Source organism: Octopus bimaculoides, chromosome 4, assembly GCF_046866305.1.
Source record: "Octopus bimaculoides isolate indiv1 chromosome 4, ASM4686630v1, whole genome shotgun sequence".
NCBI lineage: Eukaryota > Metazoa > Mollusca > Cephalopoda > Octopoda > Octopodidae > Octopus > Octopus bimaculoides.
In genome coordinates, this window is record NC_142931.1 from 142,020,162 (window position 1) to 142,039,839 (window position 19,678).

General features: G+C 43.0%; 20 non-coding genes across 20 annotated transcripts; 12 read left to right on the plus strand and 8 right to left on the minus strand.

Annotated features, from left to right (window-relative positions):
• The first annotated feature begins 245 nt into the window (after nucleotides 1-245).
• On the plus strand, nucleotides 246-319 carry Trnai-aau (transfer RNA isoleucine (anticodon AAU)). Its single transcript has one exon. It is a non-coding gene; the product is annotated as a tRNA-Ile (tRNA).
• Nucleotides 320-993: 674 nt separating this feature from the next.
• On the plus strand, nucleotides 994-1,067 carry Trnai-aau (transfer RNA isoleucine (anticodon AAU)). Its single transcript has one exon. It is a non-coding gene; the product is annotated as a tRNA-Ile (tRNA).
• A 789-nt stretch (nucleotides 1,068-1,856) lies between these two features.
• Trnay-gua (transfer RNA tyrosine (anticodon GUA)) lies at nucleotides 1,857-1,950 on the minus strand. The gene is made up of 2 exons: nucleotides 1,914-1,950; nucleotides 1,857-1,892 (listed from the first exon to the last, which is right to left on the minus strand). It is a non-coding gene; the product is annotated as a tRNA-Tyr (tRNA).
• Nucleotides 1,951-3,308: 1,358 nt separating this feature from the next.
• Nucleotides 3,309-3,382, plus strand: Trnai-aau (transfer RNA isoleucine (anticodon AAU)). Its single transcript has one exon. It is a non-coding gene; the product is annotated as a tRNA-Ile (tRNA).
• Nucleotides 3,383-3,810: 428 nt separating this feature from the next.
• Nucleotides 3,811-3,904, minus strand: Trnay-gua (transfer RNA tyrosine (anticodon GUA)). Its single transcript has 2 exons — nucleotides 3,868-3,904; nucleotides 3,811-3,846 (listed from the first exon to the last, which is right to left on the minus strand). It is a non-coding gene; the product is annotated as a tRNA-Tyr (tRNA).
• Nucleotides 3,905-5,234: 1,330 nt separating this feature from the next.
• Nucleotides 5,235-5,308, plus strand: Trnai-aau (transfer RNA isoleucine (anticodon AAU)). Its single transcript has one exon. It is a non-coding gene; the product is annotated as a tRNA-Ile (tRNA).
• An 801-nt stretch (nucleotides 5,309-6,109) lies between these two features.
• Trnay-gua (transfer RNA tyrosine (anticodon GUA)) lies at nucleotides 6,110-6,203 on the minus strand. Its single transcript has 2 exons — nucleotides 6,167-6,203; nucleotides 6,110-6,145 (listed from the first exon to the last, which is right to left on the minus strand). It is a non-coding gene; the product is annotated as a tRNA-Tyr (tRNA).
• Nucleotides 6,204-7,059: 856 nt separating this feature from the next.
• Nucleotides 7,060-7,133, plus strand: Trnai-aau (transfer RNA isoleucine (anticodon AAU)). The gene has a single exon. It is a non-coding gene; the product is annotated as a tRNA-Ile (tRNA).
• A 1,595-nt stretch (nucleotides 7,134-8,728) lies between these two features.
• On the minus strand, nucleotides 8,729-8,822 carry Trnay-gua (transfer RNA tyrosine (anticodon GUA)). The gene is made up of 2 exons: nucleotides 8,786-8,822; nucleotides 8,729-8,764 (listed from the first exon to the last, which is right to left on the minus strand). It is a non-coding gene; the product is annotated as a tRNA-Tyr (tRNA).
• Nucleotides 8,823-10,999: 2,177 nt separating this feature from the next.
• Trnay-gua (transfer RNA tyrosine (anticodon GUA)) lies at nucleotides 11,000-11,093 on the minus strand. Its single transcript has 2 exons — nucleotides 11,057-11,093; nucleotides 11,000-11,035 (listed from the first exon to the last, which is right to left on the minus strand). It is a non-coding gene; the product is annotated as a tRNA-Tyr (tRNA).
• Nucleotides 11,094-12,449: 1,356 nt separating this feature from the next.
• Trnai-aau (transfer RNA isoleucine (anticodon AAU)) lies at nucleotides 12,450-12,523 on the plus strand. Its single transcript has one exon. It is a non-coding gene; the product is annotated as a tRNA-Ile (tRNA).
• Nucleotides 12,524-13,113: 590 nt separating this feature from the next.
• Trnai-aau (transfer RNA isoleucine (anticodon AAU)) lies at nucleotides 13,114-13,187 on the plus strand. The gene has a single exon. It is a non-coding gene; the product is annotated as a tRNA-Ile (tRNA).
• A 430-nt stretch (nucleotides 13,188-13,617) lies between these two features.
• Trnay-gua (transfer RNA tyrosine (anticodon GUA)) lies at nucleotides 13,618-13,711 on the minus strand. Its single transcript has 2 exons — nucleotides 13,675-13,711; nucleotides 13,618-13,653 (listed from the first exon to the last, which is right to left on the minus strand). It is a non-coding gene; the product is annotated as a tRNA-Tyr (tRNA).
• A 549-nt stretch (nucleotides 13,712-14,260) lies between these two features.
• Nucleotides 14,261-14,334, plus strand: Trnai-aau (transfer RNA isoleucine (anticodon AAU)). Its single transcript has one exon. It is a non-coding gene; the product is annotated as a tRNA-Ile (tRNA).
• A 674-nt stretch (nucleotides 14,335-15,008) lies between these two features.
• Nucleotides 15,009-15,082, plus strand: Trnai-aau (transfer RNA isoleucine (anticodon AAU)). Its single transcript has one exon. It is a non-coding gene; the product is annotated as a tRNA-Ile (tRNA).
• An 801-nt stretch (nucleotides 15,083-15,883) lies between these two features.
• Nucleotides 15,884-15,977, minus strand: Trnay-gua (transfer RNA tyrosine (anticodon GUA)). The gene is made up of 2 exons: nucleotides 15,941-15,977; nucleotides 15,884-15,919 (listed from the first exon to the last, which is right to left on the minus strand). It is a non-coding gene; the product is annotated as a tRNA-Tyr (tRNA).
• An 858-nt stretch (nucleotides 15,978-16,835) lies between these two features.
• On the plus strand, nucleotides 16,836-16,909 carry Trnai-aau (transfer RNA isoleucine (anticodon AAU)). Its single transcript has one exon. It is a non-coding gene; the product is annotated as a tRNA-Ile (tRNA).
• A 423-nt stretch (nucleotides 16,910-17,332) lies between these two features.
• On the plus strand, nucleotides 17,333-17,406 carry Trnai-aau (transfer RNA isoleucine (anticodon AAU)). Its single transcript has one exon. It is a non-coding gene; the product is annotated as a tRNA-Ile (tRNA).
• Nucleotides 17,407-17,834: 428 nt separating this feature from the next.
• Trnay-gua (transfer RNA tyrosine (anticodon GUA)) lies at nucleotides 17,835-17,928 on the minus strand. The gene is made up of 2 exons: nucleotides 17,892-17,928; nucleotides 17,835-17,870 (listed from the first exon to the last, which is right to left on the minus strand). It is a non-coding gene; the product is annotated as a tRNA-Tyr (tRNA).
• Nucleotides 17,929-19,259: 1,331 nt separating this feature from the next.
• Trnai-aau (transfer RNA isoleucine (anticodon AAU)) lies at nucleotides 19,260-19,333 on the plus strand. Its single transcript has one exon. It is a non-coding gene; the product is annotated as a tRNA-Ile (tRNA).
• The last annotated feature ends 345 nt before the right edge of the window (nucleotides 19,334-19,678 follow it).

The following is a 19,678-nucleotide window of genomic DNA, read 5'->3' on the forward strand; positions in this document are numbered from 1 at the left end:
CTCTCTCTCTCTATCTCTCTCTCTCTCTCTCTCTCTCTCCCCCTCTCTCTTTCTCTCTCTTATTCTATATCAGTCTCTTTATGCTTACAGGCAACTCTGCCTCTCTCCAAAGCTGAAGCCGACTTTCGTTGACTTTGAACTCTCAGTGTAAAGAGAAACAAGAAAATGCTACCCAACGACTTATCTTTTCTGCCATTCATCACAATAAGGACATCAATGTTCAAAATGTTAATCCTTCCCATGAAGGCCGGTTAGCTCAGTTGGTTAGAGCGTCGTGCTAATAACGCGAATGTCGTGGGTTCGAGCCCCATACTGGCCATTTAACTTTTGTACCTGCGTTCTTTTTGCGCAGGCATGGGTTTATGGTTGAAAACTTCGCTTTGCAACCACCTGCTTTCACATTCGATCACAAAATTCGTACCATGAATAAGCGTCGTCTTCTATCGAACCAATAGATAGAACCAATGCCTTGTCAGTGAATCTGGTAAACGGAAACTATGTGGAGGCTCGCTGTGTATATATGGGTGTATACCTGTCGATGTGTATGCCGCGCCACCAACGCTTCACAGCGAGAGTTGGTCTCTTTACGTCCCCGTATCTTGGCATTTTGGCAAAAAGACCGATAAAATACTACCACACAAGGATATATAGAGCGGGTTTGCTCGTCTTGACCACCTCAAGAAGGTGCTCCAGCAAGGCCACAGACCAACGACCAAAACAAGTAAAAGATAAAAAAATTTTTAAATATCAAAATCAGTCATCACTATCGCCTCAACAGTTCTGCACAATGCACAAGGCATCAACCCTTCCACCAATGCCCATAAATGGAAGATACAGTTTATTGAGGATCGGGTTAATGAACATTTCCTGCCATTCACCACAAGAAGGACTTCATCTCAAATCGATCACTATTACGACGAAGCAACGGTTTATCTTTTCCTGCCATTCACCACAATAAGAACATCAATGTCAAAACGATCACTAATAGACGAAGGCCGGTTAGCTCAGTTGGTTAGAGCGTCGTGCTAATAACGCGAATGTCGTGGGTTCGAGCCCCATACTAGCCATATACTTTACTCTTTTTTTAAGTTTGCAATCTTCCATGTTTGCGCAGGCGGACTCCTATGGGGATCTTTCTGAATTGACGGGCACCACACGGGCACCACACAGGCACCACTTGTTTTCTTAACACTACATAAAACATAAAGACATAAATGAAAAGTTGTGCCCTTCAGTTCAGAAAGATCCTTATATGGCTCAAAACTTCACTTTGCAACACAGCTTTCACGTTCAATCCCAAAGTTCGTACAATGAATAAGCGACTCCGATCGAACCAATGCCTTGTCAGTGAATCTGGTAGACGGAAGCCATGTTAAGGCGGCGATCTGGCAGAATCGTTAGCACGCCGGGCGAAAGGCTTAGTGGTATTACGTCTGTCTTTACGTTCTGAGTTCGAATTCCGCCGAGGTCGACTTTGCCTTTCACCCTTTCAAAGTCGATAAATTAAGTACCACTTAAGTACTCATCGACTGGATCCTCACCCGAAATTGTGGGCCTTGTGCCTAAAGTAGAAAAGACACAAGCTATGCGAAAGCTCGTTGTGTATATATGCGTCGTTGTGTCTGCCGTCTCACCAACACTTCACAACAGGTGTTGGTCTGTTTACGTCTCCGTAACTTGGCGTATCGGCAAAATGACCGATAAAATAGTACTACACAAAAATATATCGCGTCGGTTCGCTCGACTTAACCAACACAAGAAATTGTTCCAGCATGGCCACAGTTCAACGACCGAAACAAATAAAGGATAAAACAAGGAAATATTTTAATTAAAAAAAAAAGGGAAGAAAACACGAATCTCGCGAGACGGATTCGAACCATCGACCTAAGGATGTCAGACATTTCAATAACAAACTACAGTCCTCCGCTCTACCAACTGAACTATCGCGAGATACGGATACACTGGTTCTCAAATAGATTAGTCGTAAGAAATGTGAAGTTAAAACTACGCCAACTGTTTGGTATTATGTGAGAGGAGGAGAAGAAGCAGGAGGTGGAGAAGAAGCAGGACGTGGAGGAGGAGCAAGAGGAGGAGCAGGAGGAGCAACAGGAGAAACAGGAGGAGCATGAGGAGGAGGCAAGTGGTATAAGGGAAGATTCAGAGAGGAGGGGTGAGGGAATATGTTAGTATGTAAGATATGTAAGGAAACGGGGACGGAATATAGCAGTGTTTAGGAAAAACCCAGAGACCTTTGTGTCTCTCTATTTATCTATCTATTTGTCTGTCTCTCTATCAGTCTATCTCTGTCTGTTTATTCTGTTTATCTCCCCCCCCCCCCCCACTCTCTCTCTCTTTCTGCATACAGATATCTCTCTGTCTATTGGTCCCTGAATGTACAGGTGTCTATCCGACACTCTACGTACGTAGGTATCTCTCTATCTGTCTATACACAGGTATCCGTTTATTGACCTGTCTTTGTACAGTTGTCTATATGGATGTCTATCTAGCACTTTGTCTCTCTTTATATATATACGTAGGTGTCTATCTCACAACTTCTCCATGCATATAATCACAAAGCATTTCTATGTAAACTGCATTTACCAAGTAGAGGTGCGAAACCGTATTAGCCCCTTGATTCCCTTCACTGACTTACTTTAAACAACTCCACAATGATTAAAGTTGAAACCGACTTTCGTAGAATTTGAACTCACAGCGTAAAGAGAAATAACAAAATACTTCGAAACGATTTATCTTTTCCTGCCATTCACCACAATAAGGACGTCACTATCAAAACGATCACTAGAAGACGAAGGCCGGTTAGCTCAGTTGGTTAGAGCGTCGTGCTAATAACGCGAATGTCGTGAGTTCGAGCCCCATACTAGACATATATGTTTTTATTCTTACGATGTTTTATGTTTGCGCAGGCATGCTTGTATGGTTAAGAACGTCGCTTTGCAGCCCACTGCGTTCATGTTCAATCCCAAAGTACGTACCATGAATAAACGATCCAACCAATACCTCGTCAATGAATATGGTAGACAGAGTTGTGTTAAGGCGGCGAGCTGGCAGAATGGTCAGCACGCCGGGCGAAATGTTTAGCGGTATTTCGTTTGTCTTATGTTCTGAGTTCAAATTCCGCCGAGGTCGACTTTGCCTTTCATCTTTTCGGAAAGGATAAATTTCGACTCATGTAGAATTCGAACTCACGGTGTAAAGTGCAATAACTAAATACTACTCAACGCGCTGTCTGTTCAGCCATTTACTACAATAAGTACATCAATGTTAAAATGGTAGAGCGCTTAAGAGAGGGCCGGTTAGCTCAGTTGGTTAGAGCGTCGTGCTAATAACGCGAATGTCGTGGGTTCGAGCCCCATACCGGCCATATAACTTTTGTACCTGCGTTCTTTTTTCGCAGACATGGTTTTATGGTTGAAAACTTCACTTTGCAACCACCTGCTTTCACATTCGATCCCACAGTTCGTACCATGAATAACCGTCTTCCATACCTCATAGCAAATCTATACCTTCTCAGCGAATCTGGTAGACGAAAACTGTGTGCAATCCCGTTGTATGTCGTTGTGTATGCCGTCCCAGCAACACTTGGCAACTGGAGTTACTGTGTTTTCGTACCCGTAACATCGATTTTCGGCAAGATGTCCGATGAAATAGTACCACACGAAAATATACTGACAGAGTTTCCTAGACTTAGCCACCCCACGGAAGTGTTCCAGCATGACCGCAGTCATACAACCGGAACAAGTGAAAGATAAAATAAAGAAATATTTTAATAAAAAAAAATAAAAACACAAATCTCGCGAGACGGATTCGAACCACCGACCTAAGGATGTCAGACGTTCAAATAACAAACTACAGTCCTCCGCTCTACCAACTGAGCTATCGCGAGACACAGTCAAATCATCTGCAAAATAGTTTAGTCCTAAGAAATATGAAATTAAAAATACGCCAACTGTTTGGTATTATGTGTGAGAAGGAAACAGTGAGGAGGAAGAGAAGGCAAGTTGAATGAGGGAAGATTTAGAGGGGAGGAGGGAATATGTTAGTAAGACATGTAAGAAACGGAGACGGAGTATAGAAGTGCTTAGGAAAAAATCCGGAAACCTTTCAATCTGTCTATCTATCTATCTGCTTGTCTCTTTGTGTGTCATTCAATCTCTGTCTTTCTATTTCCCTCCCCCATCTCTCCCTCTCTCTCTCTCTCTCTGTCTCTCTCTCTCACTATCTCTCTCTATCTATCTCTCTCTCTCTCTCTCTCTCTCTCACCCCCTCTCTCTTTCTCTCTCTTATTCTATATCAGTCTCTTTATGCTTACAGGCAACTCTGCCTCTCTCCAAAGCTGAAGCCGACTTTCGTAGACTTTGAACTCTCAGTGTAAAGAGAAACAAGAAAATGCTACCCAATGACTTATCTTTTCTGCCATTCATCACAATAAGGACATCAATGTTCAAAATGTGAAATCTTCCCATGAAGGCCGGTTAGCTCAGTTGGTTAGAGCGTCGTGCTAATAACGCGAATGTCGTGGGTTCGAGCCCCATAATGGCCATTTAACTTTTGTACCTGCGTTCTTTTTGCGCAGGCATGGGTTTATGCTTGAAAACTTCGCTTTGCAACTACCTGCTTTCACATTCGATCACAAAATTCGTACCATGAATAAGCGTCGTCTTCTATCGAACCAATAGATAGAACCAATGCCTTGTCAGTGAATCTGGTAAACGGAAACTATGTGGAGGCTCGCTGTGTATATATGGGTGTATACCTGTCGATGTGTATGCCGCGCCACCAACGCTTCACAGCGAGAGTTGGTCTCTTTACGTCCCCGTATCTTGGCATTTTGGAAAAAGACCGATAAAATACTACCACACAAGGATATATAGAGCGGGTTTGCTCGTCTTGACCACCTCAAGAAGGTGCTCCAGCAAAGCCAGAGACCAACGACCAAAACAAGTAAAAGATAAATTTTTTTTTAAATATCAAAATCAGTCATCACTATCGCCTCAACAGTTCTGCTCAATGCACAAGGCATCAACCCTTCCACCAATGCCCATAAATGGAAGATACAGTTTATTGAGGATCGGGTTAATGAACATTTCCTGCCATTCCCCACAAGAAGGACTTCATCTCAAATCGATCACTATTACGACGAAGCAACGGTTTATCTTTTCCTGCCATTCACCACAATAAGAACATCAATGTCAAAACGATCACAAATAGACGAAGGCCGGTTAGCTCAGTTGGTTAGAGCGTCGTGCTAATAACGCGAATGTCGTGGGTTCGAGCCCCATACTGGCCATATACTTTACATTTTTTTAAGTTTGCAATCTTCCATGTTTGCGCAGGCGGACTCCTATGGGGATCTTTCTGAATTGACGGGCACCACGCGGGCACCACACGGGCACCACACAGGCACCACTTGTTTTCTTAACACTACATAAAACATAAAGACATAAATGAAAAGTTGTGCCCTTCAGTTCAGATAGATCCTTATATGGCTCAAAACTTCACTTTGCAACACACAGCTTTCACGTTCAATCCCAAAGTTCGTACAATGAATAAGCGACTCCGATCGAACCAATGCCTTGTCAGGGAATCTGGTAGACGGAAGCCATGTTAAGGCGGCGTTCTGGCAGAATCGTTAGCACGCCGGGCGAAAGGCTTAGTGGTATTACGTCTGTCTTTACGTTCTGAGTTCGAATTCCGCCGAGGTCGACTTTGCCTTTCATCCTTTCAAAGTCGATAAATTAAGTACCACTTAAGTACTCATCGACTGGATCCTCACCCGAAATTGTGGGCCTTGTGCCTAAAGTAGAAAAGACAGAAGCTATGCGAAAGCTCGTTGTGTATATATGCGTCGTTGTGTCTGCCGTCTCACCAACACTTCACAACAGGAGTTGGTCTGTTTACGTCTCCGTAACTTGGCGTATCGGCAAAATGACCGATAAAATAGTACTACACAAAAATATATCGCGTCGGTTCGCTCGACTTAACCAACACAAGAAATTGTTCCAGCATGGCCGCAGTCCAACGACCGAAACAAATAAAGGATAAAACAAGGAAATATTTTAATTTAAAAAAAAAGGGTAAAAAACACGAATCTCGCGAGACGGATTCGAACCATCGACCTAAGGATGTCAGACGTTTCCCAAACAAACTACAGTCCTCCGCTCTACCAACTGAGCTATCGCGAGACACGGATACACTGATTCTCAAATAGATTAGTCGTAAGAAATGTGAAGTTAAAACTACGCCAACTGTTTGGTATTATGTGAGAGGAGGAGAAGAAGCAGGAGGTGGAGAAGAAGCAGGACGTGGAGGAGGAGCAAGAGGAGGAGCAGGAGGAGCAACAGGAGAAACAGGAGGAGCATGAGGAGGAGGCAAGTGGTATAAGGGAAGATTCAGAGAGGAGGGGTGAGGGAATATGTTAGTATGTAAGATATGTAAGGAAACGGGGACGGAATATAGCAGTGTTTAGGAAAAACCCAGAGACCTTTGTGTCTCTCTATCTATCTATCTATTTGTCTGTCTCTCTATCAGTCTATCTCTGTCTGTTTATTCTGTTTATCTCTCCCCCCCCCCACTCTCTCTCTCTTTCTGCATACAGATATCTCTCTGTCTATTGGTCCCTGAATGTACAGGTGTCTATCCGACACTCTACGTACGTAGGTATCTCTCTATCTGTCTATACACAGGTATCCGTTTGTTGACCTGTCTTTGTACAGTTGTCTATATGGATGTCTATCTAGCACTTTGTCTCTCTTTACATATATACGTAGGTGTCTATCTCACTTCTTCATGCATATAACCACAAAGCATTTCTATGTAAACTGCATTTACCAAGTAGAGGTGCGAAACCGTATTAGCCCCTTGATTCCCTTCACTGACTTACTTTAAACAACTCCACGATGATTAAAGTTGAAACCGACTTTCGTAGAATTTGAACTCACAGCGTAAAGAGAAATAACAAAATACTTCGAAACGAGTTATCTTTTCCTGCCATTCACCACAATAAGGACGTCACTATCAAAACGATCACTAGAAGACGAAGGCCGGTTAGCTCAGTTGGTTAGAGCGTCGTGCTAATAACGCGAATGTCGTGGGTTCGAGCCCCATATTAGCCATTTATATTTTTATTCTTACGATCTTTTATGTTTGCGCAGGCATGCTTGTATGGTTAAGAACGTCGCTTTGCAGCCCACTGCGTTCATGTTCAATCCCAAAGTACGTACCATGAATAAACGATCCAACCAATACCTCGTCAATGAATATGGTAGACAGAGTTGTGTTAAGGCGGCGAGCTGGCAGAATGGTCAGCACGCCGGGCGAAATGTTTAGCGGTATTTCGTTTGTCTTATGTTCTGAGTTCAAATTCCGCCGAGGTCGACTTTGCCTTTCATCTTTTCGGAAAGGATAAATTTCGACTCATGTAGAATTCGAACTCACGGTGTAAAGTTCAATAACTAAATACTACTCAACGCTCTGTCTTTTCAGCCATTTACTACAATAAGTACATCAATGTTAAAATGGTAGTGCGTTTAGGAGAGGGCCGGTTAGCTCAGTTGGTTAGAGCGTCGTGCTAATAACGCGAATGTCGTGGGTTCGAGCCCCTTACTGGCCATATAACTTTTGTACCTGCGTTCTTTTTTCGCAGACATGGTTTTATGGTTGAAAACTTCACTTTGCAACCACCTGCTTTCACATTCGATCACAAAATTCGTACCATGAATAAGCGTCGTCTTCTATAGTCCAGATAGAACCAATGCCTTGGGAGGAGAAGAAGAAGAAAGTGGAGTAAGGAAAGGTTTAGAGGGGAGGGGGAATGTGTTGGTGTGTAACACATGTAAGGAAAGAGAGACGGAATACTGTTGAAAGAAAGACCTGGAAATCTATTTATATTTATTTATCTGTCTGTCAGTCTCACATTTAATGTCCTCCCTCCCTCCCCCTCTCCCTCCATTTATTTATCTATCTATCTAAATAAACACCTGCATACACATAGTTACCTAGCTAACTATGTGTATGCAGGTGTTTATTTCTCAGCCTGTTCATGCTCAAAGGTAAACTCTGTCTCTCTTCAAAGTTGAAACCGACTTTCGTACAATTTGAACTCACAGCGTAAAGACAAATAACAAAATACCACTCAACGACCTACCTTTTCAGCCATTCACCACAATAAGGTCGTCAATGTCAAAACGGTTGGCAGGTTATCGAAGGCCGGTTATCTCAGTTGGTTAGAGCGTCGTGCTAATAACGCGAAAGTCGTGGGTTCGAGCCCCATACTGGCCACATAGCTTTTTTGATATTTGTATTCTTTTGCGCAGGTATGGTTGCATCATTAAGAAATTCGCTTTGCAACCATCTGCTTTCACATTCAATCCCACAGTTCGTACCATGAATAACCGTCTTCCATACCTCATAGCAAATCTATACCTTCTCAGCGAATCTGGTAGACGAAAACTGTGTGCAATCCCGTTGTATGTCGTTGTGTATGCCGTCCCAGCAACACTTGGCAACTGGAGTTACTGTGTTTTCGTACCCGTAACTTCGATTTTCGGCAAGATGTCCGATGAAATAGTACCACACGAAAATATACTGACAGAGTTTGCTAGACTTAGGCACCCCACGGAAGTGTTCCAGCATGACCGCAGTCATACAACCGGAACAAGTGAAAGATAAAATAAAGAAATATCTTAATAAAAAAAAATAAAAACACAAATCTCGCGAGACGGATTCGAACCACCGACCTAAGGATGTCAGACGTTCAAATAACAAACTACAGTCCTCCGCTCTACCAACTGAGCTATCGCGAGACACAGGCAAATCATCTGCAAAATAGTTTAGTCCTAAGAAATATGAAATTAAAAATACGCCAACTGTTTGGTATTATGTGTGAGAAGGAAACAGTGAGGAGGAAGAGAAGGCAAGTTGAATGAGGGAAGATTTAGAGGGGAGGAGGGAATATGTTAGTAAGACATGTAAGAAACGGAGACGGAGTATAGAAGTGCTTGGGAAAAAATCCGGAAACCTTTCAATCTGTCTATCTATCTATCTGCTTGTCTCTTTGTGTGTCATTCAATCTCTGTCTTTCTATTTCCCCCCCCCCTTTCTCCCCCTCTCTCTCTCTTTATCTCTCTCTCTCTCTCTCTCTCTCTCTCTCTCCCTCTCTCTTTCTCTCTCTTATTCTATATCAGTCTCTTTATGCTTACAGGCAACTCTGCCTCTCTCCAAAGCTGAAGCCGACTTTCGTAGACTTTGAACTCTCAGTGTAAAGAGAAACAAGAAAATGCTACCCAATGACTTATCTTTTCTGCCATTCATCACAATAAGGACATCAATGTTCAAAATGTGAAATCTTCCCATGAAGGCCGGTTAGCTCAGTTGGTTAGAGCGTCGTGCTAATAACGCGAATGTCGTGGGTTCGAGCCCCATAATGGCCATTTAACTTTTGTACCTGCGTTCTTTTTGCGCAGGCATGGGTTTATGGTTGAAAACTTCGCTTTGCAACTACCTGCTTTCACATTCGATCACAAAATTCGTACCATGAATAAGCGTCGTCTTCTATCGAACCAATAGATAGAACCAATGCCTTGTCAGTGAATCTGGTAAACGGAAACTATGTGGAGGCTCGCTGTGTATATATGGGTGTATACCTGTCGATGTGTATGCCGCGCCACCAACGCTTCACAGCGAGAGTTGGTCTCTTTACGTCCCCGTACCTTGGCATTTTGGCAAAAAGACCGATAAAATACTACCACACAAGGATATATAGAGCGGGTTTGCTCGTCTTGACCACCTCAAGAAGGTGCTCCAGCAAGGCCACAGACCAACGACCAAAACAAGTAAAAGATAAAAATTATTTTAAATATCAAAATCAGTCATCACTATCGCCTCAACAGTTCTGCTCAATGCACAAGGCATCAACCCTTCCACCAATGCCCATAAATGGAAGATACAGTTTATTGAGGATCGGGTTAATGAACATTTCCTGCCATTCACCACAAGAAGGACTTCATCTCAAATCGATCACTATTACGACGAAGCAACGGTTTATCTTTTCCTGCCATTCACCACAATAAGAACATCAATGTCAAAACGATCACTAATAGACGAAGGCGGGTTAGCTCAGTTGGTTAGAGCGTCGTGCTAATAACGCGAATGTCGTGGGTTCGAGCCCCATACTGGCCATATACTTTACATTTTTTTAAGTTTGCAATCTTCCATGTTTGCGCAGGCGGACTCCTATGGGGATCTTTCTGAATTGACGGGCACCACACGGGCACCACACGGGCACCACACAGGCACCACTTGTTTTCTTAACACGACATAAAACATAAAGACATAAATGAAAAGTTGTGCCCTTCAGTTCAGAAAGATCCTTATATGGCTCAAAACTTCACTTTGCAACACACAGCTTTCACGTTCAATCCCAAAGTTCGTACGATGAATAAGCGACTCCGATCGAACCAATGCCTTGTCAGTGAATCTGGTAGACGGAAGCCATGTTAAGGCGGCGATCTGGCAGAATCGTTAGCACGCCGGGCGAAAGGCTTAGTGGTATTACGTCTGTCTTTACGTTCTGAGTTCGAATTCCGCCGAGGTCGACTTTGCCTTTCATCCTTTCAAAGTCGATAAATTAAGTACCACTTAAGTACTCATCGACTGGATCCTCACCCGAAATTGTGGGCCTTGTGCCTAAAGTAGAAAAGACAGAAGCTATGCGAAAGCTCGTTGTGTATATATGCGTCGTTGTGTCTGCCGTCTCACCAACACTTCACAACAGGTGTTGGTCTGTTTACGTCTCCGTAACGTGGCGTATCGGCAAAATGACCGATAAAATAGTACTACACAAAATTATATCGCGTCGGTTCGCTCGACTTAACCAACACAAGAAATTGTTCCAGCATGGCCGCAGTCCAACGACCGAAACAAATAAAGGATAAAACAAGGAAATATTTTAATTAAAAAAAAAAAGGGTAAAAAACACGATTCTCTCGAGACGGATTCGAACCATCGACCTAAGGATGTCAGACGTTTCAATAACAAACTACAGTCCTCCGCTCTACCAACTGAGCTATCGCGAGACACGGATACACTGATTCTCAAATAGATTCGTCGTAAGAAATGTGAAGTTAAAACTACGCCAACTGTTTGGTATTATGTGAGAGGAGGAGAAGAAGCAGGAGGTGGAGAAGAAGCAGGACGTGGAGGAGGAGCAAGAGGAGGAGCAGGAGGAGCAACAGGAGAAACAGGAGGAGCATGAGGAGGAGACAAGTGGTATAAGGGAAGATTCAGAGAGGAGGGGTGAGGGAATATGTTAGTATGTAAGATATGTAAGGAAACGGGGACGGAATATAGCAGTGTTTAGGAAAAACCCAGAGACCTTTGTGTCTCTCTATCTATCTATCTATTTGTCTGTCTCTCTATCAGTCTATCTCTGTCTGTTTATTCTGTTTATCTCTCCCCCCCCCCACTCTCTCTCTCTTTCTGCATACAGATATCTCTCTGTCTATTGGTCCCTGAATGTACAGGTGTCTATCCGACACTCTACGTACGTAGGTATCTCTCTATCTGTCTATACACAGGTATCCGTTTGTTGACCTGTCTTTCTACAGTTGTCTATATGGATGTCTATCTAGCACTTTGTCTCTCTTTACATATATACGTAGGTGTCTATCTCACAACTTCTCCATGCATATAACCACAAAGCATTTCTATGTAAACTGCATTTACCAAGTAGAGGTGCGAAACCGTATTAGCCCCTTGATTCCCTTCACTGACTTACTTTAAACAACTCCACAATGATTAAAGTTGAAACCGACTTTCGTAGAATTTGAACTCACAGCGTAAAGAGAAATAACAAAATACTTCGAAACGAGTTATCTTTTCCTGCCATTCACCACAATAAGGACGTCACTATCAAAACGATCACTAGAAGACGAAGGCCGGTTAGCTCAGTTGGTTAGAGCGTCGTGCTAATAACGCGAATGTCGTGGGTTCGAGCCCCATTTTAGCCATTTATATTTTTATTCTTACGATCTTTTATGTTTGCGCAGGCATGCTTGTATGGTTAAGAACGTCGCTTTGCAGCCCACTGCGTTCATGTTCAATCCCAAAGTACGTACCATGAATAAACGATCCAACCAATACCTCGTCAATGAATATGGTAGACAGAGTTGTGTTAAGGCGGCGAGCTGGCAGAATGGTCAGCACGCCGGGCGAAATGTTTAGCGGTATTTCGTTTGTCTTATGTTCTGAGTTCAAATTCCGCCGAGGTCGACTTTGCCTTTCATCTTTTCGGAAAGGATAAATTTCGACTCATGTAGAATTCGAACTCACGGTGTAAAGTGCAATAACTAAATACTACTCAACGCTCTGTCTTTTCAGCCATTTACTACAATAAGTACATCAATGTTAAAATGGTAGAGCGTTTAGGAGAGGGCCGGTTAGCTCAGTTGGTTAGAGCGTCGTGCTAATAACGCGAATGTCGTGGGTTCGAGCCCCATACTGGCCATATAACTTTTGTACCTGCGTTCTTTTTTCGCAGACATGGTTTTATGGTTGAAAACTTCACTTTGCAACCACCTGCTTTCACATTCGATCACAAAATTCGTACCATGAATAAGCGTTGTCTTCTATAGTCCAGATAGAACCAATGCCTTGGGAGGAGAAGAAGAAGAAAGTGGAATAGGGAAAGGTTTAGAGGGGAGGGGGAATGTGTTGGTGTGTAACACATGTAAGGAAAGAGAGACGGAATACTGTTGAAAGAAAGACCTGGAAATCTATTTATATTTATTTATCTGTCTGTCAGTCTCACATTTAATGTCCTCCCTCCCTCCCCCTCTCCCTCCATTTATTTATCTATCTAAATAAACACCTGCATACACATAGTTACCTAGCTAACTATGTGTATGCAGGTGTTTATTTCTCAGCCTGTTTATGCTCAAAGGCAAACTCTGTCTCTCTTCAAAGTTGAAGCCGACTTTCGTACAATTTGAACTCACAGCGTAAAGACAAATAACAAAATACCACTCAACCACCTACCTTTTCAGCCATTCACCACAATAAGGTCGTCAATGTCAAAACGGTTGGCAGGTTATCGAAGGCCGGTTAGCTCAGTTGGTTAGAGCGTCGTGCTAATAACGCGAATGTCGTGGGTTCGAGCCCCATACTGGCCACATAGCTTTTTTGATATTTGTATTCTTTTGCGCAGGTATGGTTGCATGATTAAGAAATTCGCTTTGCAACCATGTGCTTTCACATTCAATCCCACAGTTCGTACCATGAATAACCGTCTTCCATACCTCATAGCAAATCTATACCTTCTCAGCGAATCTGGTAGACGAAAACTGTGTGCAATCCCGTTGTATGTCGTTGTGTATGCCGTCCCAGCAACACTTGGCAACTGGAGTTACTGTGTTTTCGGACCCGTAACTTCGATTTTCGGCAAGATGTCCGATGAAATAGTACCACACGAAAATATACTGACAGAGTTTGCTAGACTTAGGCACCCCACGGAAGTGTTCCAGCATGACCGCAGTCATACAACCGGAACAAGTGAAAGATAAAATAAAGAGATATTTTAATAAAAAAAAATAAAAACACAAATCTCGCGAGACGGATTCGAACCACCGACCTAAGGATGTCAGACGTTCAAATAACAAACTACAGTCCTCCGCTCTACCAACTGAGCTATCGCGAGACACAGTCAAATCATCTGCAAAATAGTTTAGTCCTAAGAAATATGAAATTAAAAATACGCCAACTGTTTGGTATTATGTGTGAGAAGGAAACAGTGAGGAGGAAGAGAAGGCAAGTTGAATGAGGGAAGATTTAGAGGGGAGGAGGGAATATGTTAGTAAGACATGTAAGAAACGGAGACGGAGTATAGAAGTGCTTAGGAAAAAATCCGGAAACCTTTCAATCTGTCTATCTATCTGCTTGTCTCTTTGTGTGTCATTCAATCTCTGTCTTTGTATTTTCCTCCCCCCTCTCTCCCTCTCTCTCTCTCTATCTCTCTCTATCTCTCTCTCTCTCTCTCTCTCCCCCTCTCTCTTTCTCTCTCTTATTCTATATCAGTCTCTTTATGCTTACAGGCAACTCTGCCTCTCTCCAAAGCTGAAGCCGACTTTCGTAGACTTTGAACTCTCAGTGTAAAGAGAAACAAGAAAATGCTACCCAACGACTTATCTTTTCTGCCATTCATCACAATAAGGACATCAATGTTCAAAATGTTAATCCTTCCCATGAAGGCCGGTTAGCTCAGTTGGTTAGAGCGTCGTGCTAATAACGCGAATGTCGTGGGTTCGAGCCCCATACTGGCCATTTAGCATTTGTACCTGCATTCTTTTTGCGCAGGCATGGGTTTATGGTTGAAAACTTCGCTTTGCAACCACCTGCTTTCACATTCGATCACAAAATTCGTACCATGAATAAGCGTCGTCTTCTATCGAACCAATAGATAGAACCAATGCCTTGTCAGTGAATCTGGTAAACGGAAACTATGTGGAGGCTCGCTGTGTATATATGGGTGTATACCTGTCGATGTGTATGCCGCGCCACCAACGCTTCACAGCGAGAGTTGGTCTCTTTACGTCCCCGTATCTTGGCATTTTGGCAAAAAGCCCGATGAAATACTACCACACAAGGATATATAGAGCGGGTTTGCTCGTCTTGACCACCTCAAGAAGGTGCTCCAGCAAAGCCAGAGACCAACGACCAAAACAAGTAAAAGATAAATTTTTTTTTAAATATCAAAATCAGTCATCACTATCGCCTCAATAGTTCTGCTCAATGCACAAGGCATCAACCCTTCCACCCATGCCCATAAATGGAAGATACAGTTTATTGAGGATCGGGTTAATGAACATTTCCTGCCATTCACCACAAGAAGGACTTCATCTCAAATCGATCACTATTACGACGAAGCAACGGTTTATCTTTTCCTGCCATTCACCACAATAAGAACATCAATGTCAAAACGATCACTAATAGACGAAGGCCGGTTAGCTCAGTTGGTTAGAGCGTCGTGCTAATAACGCGAATGTCGTGGGTTCGAGCCCCATACTGGCCATATACTTTACATTTTTTTAAGTTTGCAATCTTCCATGTTTGCGCAGGCGGACTCCTATGGGGATCTTTCTGAATTGACGGGCACCACACGGGCACCACACGGGCACCACACAGGCACCACTTGTTTTCTTAACACTACATAAAACATAAAGACATAAATGAAAAGTTGTGCCCTTCAGTTCAGAAAGATCCTTATATGGCTCAAAACTTCACTTTGCAACACACAGCTTTCACGTTCAATCCCAAAGTTCGTACAATGAATAAGCGACTCCGATCGAACCAATGCCTTGTCAGTGAATCTGGTAGACGGAAGCCATGTTAAGGCGGCGATCTGGCAGAATCGTTAGCACGCCGGGCGAAAGGCTTAGTGGTATTACGTCTGTCTTTACGTTCTGAGTTCGAATTCCGCCGAGGTCGACTTTGCCTTTCATCCTTTCAAAGTCGATAAATTAAGTACCACTTAAGTACTCATCGACTGGATCCTCACCCGAAATTGTGGGCCTTGTGCCTAAAGTAGAAAAGACAGAAGCTATGCGAAAGCTCGTTGTGTATATATGCGTCGTTGTGTCTGCCGTCTCACCAACACTTCACAACAGGTGTTGGTCTGTTTACGTCTCCGTAACTTGGCGTATCGGCAAAATGACCGATAAAATAGTACTACACGAAAATATATCGCGTCGGTTCGCTCGACTTAACCAACACAAGAAATTGTTCCAGCATGGCCACAGTTCAACGACCGAAACAAATAAAGGATAAAACAAGGAAATATTTTAATTAAAAAAAAAAGGGAAGAAAACACGAATCTCGCGAGACAGATTCGAACCATCGACCTAAGGATGTCAGACATTTCAATAACAAACTACAGTCCTCCGCTCTACCAACTGAGCTATCGCGAGACAGGATACACTGGTTCTCAAATAGATTAGTCGTACGAAATGTGAAGTTAAAACTACGCCAACTGTTTGGTATTATGTGAGAGGAGGAGAAGAAGCAGGAGGTGGAGAAGAAGCAGGACGTGGAGGAGGAGCAAGAGGAGGAGCAGGAGGAGCAACAGGAGAAACAGGAGGAGCATGAGGAGGAGGCAAGTGGTATAAGGGAAGATTCAGAGAGGAGGGGTGAGGGAATATGTTAGTATGTAAGATATGTAAGGAAACGGGGACGGAATATAGCAGTGTTTAGGAAAAACCCAGAGACATTTGTGTCTCTCTATTTTTCTATCTATTTGTCTGTCTCTCTATCAGTCTATCTCTGTCTGTTTATTCTGTTTATCTCCCCCCCCCCACTCTGTCTCTCTCTTTCTGCATACAGATATCTCTCTGTCTATTGGTCCCTGAATGTACAGGTGTCTATCCGACACTCTACGTACGTAGGTATCTCTCTATCTGTCTATACACAGGTATCCGTTTATTGACCTGTCTTTGTACAGTTGTCTATATGGATGTCTATCTAGCACTTTGTCTCTCTTTATATATATACGTAGGTATCTATCTCACAACTTCTCCATGCATATAATCACAAAGCATTTCTATGTAAACTGCATTTACCAAGTAGAGGTGCGAAACCGTATTAGCCCCTTGATTCCCTTCACTGACTTACTTTAAACAACTCCACAATGATTAAAGTTGAAACCGACTTTCGTAGAATTTGAACTCACAGCGTAAAGAGAAATAACAAAATACTTCGAAACGATTTATCTTTTCCTGCCATTCACCACAATAAGGACGTCACTATCAAAACGATCACTAGAAGACGAAGGCCGGTTAGCTCAGTTGGTTAGAGCGTCGTGCTAATAACGCGAATGTCGTGGGTTCGAGCCCCATACTAGCCACATATGTTTTTATTCTTACGATGTTTTATGTTTGCGCAGGCATGCTTGTATGGTTAAGAACGTCGCTTTGCAGCCCACTGCGTTCATGTTCAATCCCAAAGTACGTACCATGAATAAACGATCCAACCAATACCTCGTCAATGAATATGGTAGACAGAGTTGTGTTAAGGCGGCGAGCTGGCAGAATGGTCAGCACGCCGGGCGAAATGTTTAGCGGTATTTCGTTTGTCTTATGTTCTGAGTTCAAATTCCGCCGAGGTCGACTTTGCCTTTCATCTTTTCGGAAAGGATAAATTTCGACTCATGTAGAATTCGAACTCACGGTGTAAAGTGCAATAACTAAATACTACTCAACGCTCTGTCTGTTCAGCCATTTACTACAATAAGTACATCAATGTTAAAATGGTTGAGCGTTTAGGAGAGGGCCGGTTAGCTCAGTTGGTTAGAGCGTCGTGCTAATAACGCGAATGTCGTGGGTTCGAGCCCCATACTGGCCATATAACTTTTGTACCTGCGTTCTTTTTTCGCAGACATGGTTTTATGGTTGAAAACTTCACTTTGCAACCACCTGCTTTCACATTCGATCCCACAGTTCGTACCATGAATAACCGTCTTCCATACCTCATAGCAAATCTATACCTTCTCAGCGAATCTGGTAGACGAAAACTGTGTGCAATCCCGTTGTATGTCGTTGTGTATGCCGTCCCAGCAACACTTGGCAACTGGAGTTACTGTGTTTTCGTACCCGTAACATCGATTTTCGGCAAGATGTCCGATGAAATAGTACCACACGAAAATATACTGACAGAGTTTCCTAGACTTAGCCACCCCACGGAAGTGTTCCAGCATGACCGCAGTCATACAACCGGAACAAGTGAAAGATAAAATAAAGAAATATTTTAATAAAAAAAAATAAAAACACAAATCTCGCGAGACGGATTTGAACCACCGACCTAAGGATGTCAGACGTTCAAATAACAAACTACAGTCCTCCGCTCTACCAACTGAGCTATCGCGAGACACAATCAAATCATCTGCAAAATAGTTTAGTCCTAAGAAATATGAAATTAAAAATACGCCAACTGTTTGGTATTATGTGTGAGAAGGAAACAGTGAGGAGGAAGAGAAGGCAAGTTGAATGAGGGAAGATTTAGAGGGGAGGAGGGAATATGTTAGTAAGACATGTAAGAAACGGAGACGGAGTATAGAAGTGCTTAGGAAAAAATCCGGAAACCTTTCAATCTGTCTATCTATCTATCTGCTTGTCTCTTTGTGTGTCATTCAATCTCTGTCTTTCTATTTCCCTCCCCCATCTCTCCCTCTCTCTCTCTCTCTCTCTGTCTCTCTCTCTAACTATCTCTCTCTATCTCTCTCTCTCTCTCTCTCTCTCTCTCACCCCCTCTCTCTTTCTCTCTCTTATTCTATATCAGTCTCTTTATGCTTACAGGCAACTCTGCCTCTCTCCAAAGCTGAAGCCGACTTTCGTAGACTTTGAACTCTCAGTGTAAAGAGAAACAAGAAAATGCTACCCAATGACTTATCTTTTCTGCCATTCATCACAATAAGGACATCAATGTTCAAAATGTGAATTCTTCCCATGAAGGCCGGTTAGCTCAGTTGGTTAGAGCGTCGTGCTAATAACGCGAATGTCGTGGGTTCGAGCCCCATAATGGCCATTTAACTTTTGTACCTGCGTTCTTTTTGCGCAGGCATGGGTTTATGGTTGAAAACTTCGCTTTGCAACTACCTGCTTTCACATTCGATCACAAAATTCGTACCATGAATAAGCGTCGTCTTCTATCGAACCAATAGATAGAACCAATGCCTTGTCAGTGAATCTGGTAAACGGAAACTATGTGGAGGCTCGCTGTGTATATATGGGTGTATACCTGTCGATGTGTATGCCGCGCCACCAACGCTTCACAGCGAGAGTTGGTCTCTTTACGTCCCCGTATCTTGGCATTTTGGCAAAAAGACCGATAAAATACTACCACACAAGTATATATAGAGCGGGTTTGCTCGTCTTGACCACCTCAAGAAGGTGCTCCAGCAAAGCCAGAGACCAACGACCAAAACAAGTAAAAGATAAATTTTTTTTTAAATATCAAAATCAGTCATCACTATCGCCTCAATAGTTCTGCTCAATGCACAAGGCATCAACCCTTCCACCCATGCCCATAAATGGAAGATACAGTTTATTGAGGATCGGGTTAATGAACATTTCCTGCCATTCCCCACAAGAAGGACTTCATCTCAAATCGATCACTATTACGACGAAGCAACGGTTTATCTTTTCCTGCCATTCACCACAATAAGAACATCAATGTCAAAACGATCACAAATAGACGAAGGCCGGTTAGCTCAGTTGGTTAGAGCGTCGTGCTAATAACGCGAATGTCGTGGGTTCGAGCCCCATACTGGCCATATACTTTACATTTTTTTAAGTTTGCAATCTTCCATGTTTGAGCAGGCGGACTCCTATGGGGGTCTTTCTGAATTGACGGGCACCACACGGGCACCACATGGGCACCACACAGGCACCACTTGTTTTCTTAACACTACATAAAACATAAAGACATAAATGAAAAGTTGTGCCCTTCAGTTCAGAAAGATCCTTATATGGCTCAAAACTTCACTTTGCAACACACAGCTTTCACGTTCAATCCCAAAGTTCGTACAATGAATAAGCGACTCCGATCGAACCAATGCCTTGTCAGTGAATCTGGTAGACGGAAGCCATGTTAAGGCGGCGATCTGGCAGAATCGTTA